The 5,173-nt window shown below is 33.6% G+C and overlaps 1 long non-coding RNA gene across 1 annotated transcript in view; it reads left to right on the top strand.

The window, feature by feature from the left end:
• Positions 1-935: 935 nt before the first annotated feature.
• Positions 936-5,173, top strand: part of LOC106882200 (uncharacterized) — a 17,203-nt gene continuing 12,965 nt past the window's right edge. Inside the window, exon 1 of the long non-coding RNA XR_001410963.2 lies at positions 936-1,097. This is a non-coding gene — a long non-coding RNA (uncharacterized LOC106882200). The remainder of the gene's footprint in view (positions 1,098-5,173) is intronic.

Below are 5,173 nucleotides of genomic sequence, written 5' to 3'. Positions count from 1 at the left end.
TATCTTTATATATATTTGTATTAGTTTCTTATAGGCAGAATATTGCAATGAAAAAGTTTTCTCGTAATTTTTTTCTTTCGAATCGTTTTAATTACTTTTTTTTATTGCTTTTCTCATTATCTAAACCCTTTCTCAGAAGCAAACTTCAGTACATTTTTCAGCTGGATCTCCAAGCGCAACCAGCTGAGACAATGGATGTTATCTAACCATCCCGTTCTTGGGATACTCCTAGGTCTCTTACCAGTTGGCGTGGCTTGAAGAATCTGTGTTGCAATTATTTCCTGCGACATTCTAATTGCATATCTGTAGTGCCGGACTTGTGACCTCTCAATTCAGAAAAGTAGCGGCAATAATCAACAGCAGGAAATATCTATTATTGTATCATAATCATTGTCAAGCGACTCTTCGACTCCTCTATCATTTCAAGCCCTCATTCACACGATCAACAATTGCAAGATGATATGTTTGCAATACAAAAAAAAAAAAAAAATGGCGCAAATGTCGCCATAGATTATCGGTTCTAAACTAGAACATTTGAATTTTATAATTTTGCTTAAACCTCAAAGAAATAATGACTTAGATAATGTAGACATGCAAGCTTCTCCCGTTCCCCGCAAATATTTTGTCGCCAATGGGACTAAAATTATAATTTGGGGCGGACTTAGAGAACAATTTTCTCCATCCAATTTAACATCCAATGTACATTTTTGAACATATTTCTCTGATTTCCACTTACCCCTCTCTAATTCACCCCCTCTTTCTTTCTCTGTCTATCTTCTGGCCTCTCAATTTTTCTTTCTTTTCTTTTTTAATATTTCAAAAGCCAAACATCTATAAAAACACACGAATACATCAACACACAAACAATCACGGGAGAGTACGTATAGCTTGCAGATATATATACATCAAACTATCTTTATTACAACAGCATTTCATCCATAGAAAGAGACAGAGTGGTAACTAAACGGGTATTTCAGTGATAAACCAACGGTTCCTCAGACAATTGCAACCTCTCCAAGATAATGGTATCCACATCAACAACGATAATGGGTCTCATGCTGTTCTTAGAAATATGTCTATGCATTTTTGGAGTCGCAGTAAGTATATCATCGTTAATATAGCACTAATATTTTTGTTATAAATATGTATTAATGGTTTCATTTTGTACAAACGGTTTTGTACAATCTGTTTACAGCTTGCCTATTTTTCATGTCTGTTCTATTGCATTGTGAACATCTTACGTAATATTTTACGAAGTACCTAAGTAGTGCTACTTTCTAAACATTCTATATTTATAAGTTTTGGGGTTTTGGCTACAAGGCTCCTATTTTTCAGGTTCTTACAGTTTGAAACCCAGATTCTAGACATCTTTCTTTCCAGGTTTTTATAGTTTCATAAATTATCAAATTTCTCTCAGAGATATATTGGCACTTCTTTTATGAGACATGCTTTCTCTGGTGGTATTTGGGAATACTATTTATTGTCATCATCTTATTGTCTGAGTAAATAATTTCTAGAGTCTGCTCAATTCGTCATTCTCTTTTATTGATTTAATTGAGTATGTTTTACGATTTCATTTTCAGCGGATAAACCTATAGATTTGGTATAGGTCCTAGTATACAATCCCCACCCCGATCATATTTGTAATGTTTGTTTATTTACTCCATCATGATGGAGATGCCAGAAACAGCAATTTTTTTTTACTCATTCTTCATTTATTTTCCATAGTTTATTGTGGTAAAGACTTTTGTCTGGTGACAGCGCTGAATTTGTCATTTATCAATTACAAAGTTGGCGAACAGGCAGAATTGTTAGCGGCGTTTCGTGCATTTGTAATGTTCTGAGTTCAAATTCTGCCGATGTTGACCTAGCCTTTCATACTTTTGGAGTCAATAAAATATGTACCAATTAAATACTGGAATCGATGTAAACGACTTCTCCCTCTCCTAAAAGCTGCTGACTCTGTACCGAGATTTGAAATTATTATTTATCTATTTCTGCGTTGTCTAGTTTTGTTGGGTAATGACCACCTTGGGTCAATTGTTCTTAATTTCCTAGCACCAAATGCATAGTATATGTTTGTGCCTGGTACTGCTTTGTTCTCTATCATTGTTAAAAATAATGTGGACCCTAACGGAGAACCAGTGGTTACTCCATCTTTTTGTTTATATATCACCATTTTGAAGAACCGTTTCGAAATTTTCATAATTGCTGTTGTAGTTCCTCAATCCTTTTCAAAAGCTTATTTCAAAAGCTTCTCACGCCCGTGCTCTTTCCAAAACTTGCGCCATAACACCCTCAAGAGTTTCAGACCCAACTTCTCTGATTTCTCTATTGATGTTCTCTTTCAGTTGCACCAGGGTCTCTGGTTTGTTGACGTAAACCCTCTTGTTCAGGTATCCATGATTGAGACATTTATGCATCCGGCCATTCATAGTAGACCTCACATATGGTTCCAAAAAGATGGAGCAACTGCTCATACTGCAAAAGAAATAATGCAGTTGCCACAGCAGTGCTTTGGGGAGAGAATAATCTCCCGCTACGGCAATGTCAACTGGCTTTCATGTTCCCCAGACTTGACTAACCCGGATATTTCCTTATATAGATACCTGAACGAGAGGGACACTATATATAATGCTTGTTAACTTGTCCAACTTTACGTACAGTAAATGTTTATCCTTTCCCTATTTACTCTGGCTAATTCACTGAGCTTCTGTTTGAATATTTTCTATAACTTATTTCTGGGGCGCGTTGAATATTGACACTTATTACATAATACTTTGCATTTAACTCTTTATAATATTAATATTAAGTATTATTCTAATATGTCTATAATATTCTTTACTAAATTTTTGTTACCATTTGTGTGTGTTCATTCCAAATATTCAGTTTTGTAATCTCTGATATTTCTGCTTTATATTAATTTTCCTTTCTTCAGTGTGGCCTTGGCCAAACATGCCAGACTGAGTCCGTGTACTGCATCTAATTGAATTTAGCTGTTCGTCATTTGTAATGCAATTCAGATAGTTGATTACCATTCGTACCCGGTGTCGAGTTTTGTATGTTGGTCGGTTAACAGTGTCAACTGCAGAAATAATTGGAATGGAGTCTGCGATGACTTTGAAATATTACTGTTTCGATTGAGATTTGTCTTCATTTCCACAGTTCCCTCTTTTGTTTGGATCCTCATAACAGTTTCCCCATTTAATTATGGTATGATTTCTGTACCTGCTTGTAATTGGTGCTACCATACTCATGATTAATGCTTTCAGAATCTACGAAAGTGGAACCATCTCAAAAGTTTTCTCGTAATCAATCCATTCTACATATAAACCCACCTCTGTTTATACTGCACATCCAATTCATTCTATTTCTTTCGTTGTGAGCAGTAAATAGGCTTCTATGTCTTTTTTGACATAGAAATTGTTTCAGTATGACTCTAATTTATGTTCTGTTTGAGGATGTGAGTTGATTTTCATTACCGTAAATTATTCGCGATTTAACGAAGATCTTTTGCCTATGATGCTCTTTGTTTTCAAGTTGATTTTTTTTTTGTACTATTTTGCATTTCTGCAATATGTATGTATGTATGTATGTATGTATGTATGTATGTATGTATGTATGTATGTACATATACACACATATACATACATAAATATGTATATGCATACATATCTATATATATAAAATACATACATACATACATACATACTTACATACATACATACATACGTACATACATACATTCCAGGTCCTTATATTTACTTATTTTGTAAAATTCCTTTACAGATATATTTTTATCAGTGGGAATGCTTACATCTATTAGTTTACAAGTATTTTCTTCCTTGACTTTAATTATTTTGTCTGGTCGATTGTTATTGTTGTTGTTATTATTATTATTATTATTATTATTATTATTATTATTATTATTATTATTATTATTATTATTGTTGTTGTTGTTGTTGTTGTTCAGTAGTTTTATTTTTATAATGTGCTTTCACTTCACTACCGAGCGCAGCTCTGTGTGCCTTGGGTATGTGCTGTGGTTTGCTGTGATGCTCTTATGTTTACTGTATTGAAAGTGTTTTGCGTAGGATGTGTGCAGTGCCCAGTAGTGCAATTTTCTGTATGTTATATATATTTGTAAGTCCTGGTGTTTTCGTTATGCATTTGTCTGAATATTTTTTTATTATACCTAATATTATTATTATTATTAATATTATTATACCTATTATTATTATTATTATTATTATTATTATTATTATTATTATTATTATTATTATTATTATTATTATTATTATTATTATTATTATTATTATCATCATTATTATTATTATTATAATTATTATTATTATTATTCGAGTACATTATCTTGATATTTTATCTTGATATTTGGTGGCAACAACTCACCTCAACTCTCAAAATTCTTTCTTTGGATTCCTGCAAAATATAGGATTGTAATATTCTGTAGGTCGACAATGCGAGTTTCAATTCCAATCTATTTCAGTCTTTTAGGTAACTTTTGGGTGTTGTGCCAAGTGTACAACTTACTACTACAGCAACAATTGTAGTCTTGGTCTTCCGCAGTTTTGACAGCTCTCTGGTTAGATTCTGATATCCCTAAATTTTTTTCATTTCTTTGATATCGATCGGCTATCATAGGGAATTGCAAAATTTATGATCCTACACTGTTTATTTTGTCCTCTATAAGCAAATCTGGTCTTGTTTCAATAATATGATTAGTCTTCGTAAGGACGTCCCACAAGATCGTAATTCTCATTTTCTATCACAACCTCTGGTTCGTGTTCATACCACGTTTCTGTTGTTTTGAAGCCACACACAAGGCTAACATCCCTATGCACTCTTTTGCCAGCACAGTCACGTCTGCTTTTGTGCTCCCTTTGTGATAGTATAGTGCACTCACTCAAAACGTGATTGAAACTTTCGTCTCCTTTCCTACACATTCAACTTTTGCTGCCTGACTTAGTTTTATCGGTCTTTGCCTTTATCAAATTTGTTCTAAGGGCTTGTTTCTGAGCAGCGCTAATTAGTGTTTGTGTCTTTCATTTCAGCTTTCCGTCCGTCGACCAGAGCCAGCGACCTTTACTTCGAACTTTTTCGGTTTGTTGCATGAATTGGCCATGTAGTACCATTTGTCTGCATTTGTTTTTTC

This window comes from Octopus bimaculoides, chromosome 3 (assembly GCF_001194135.2).
Source record: "Octopus bimaculoides isolate UCB-OBI-ISO-001 chromosome 3, ASM119413v2, whole genome shotgun sequence".
NCBI classification, from domain to species: domain Eukaryota; kingdom Metazoa; phylum Mollusca; class Cephalopoda; order Octopoda; family Octopodidae; genus Octopus; species Octopus bimaculoides.
The sequence above is the reverse complement of the archived record's forward strand: the minus strand, read 5'-3'. Positions and strand labels throughout refer to the sequence as shown.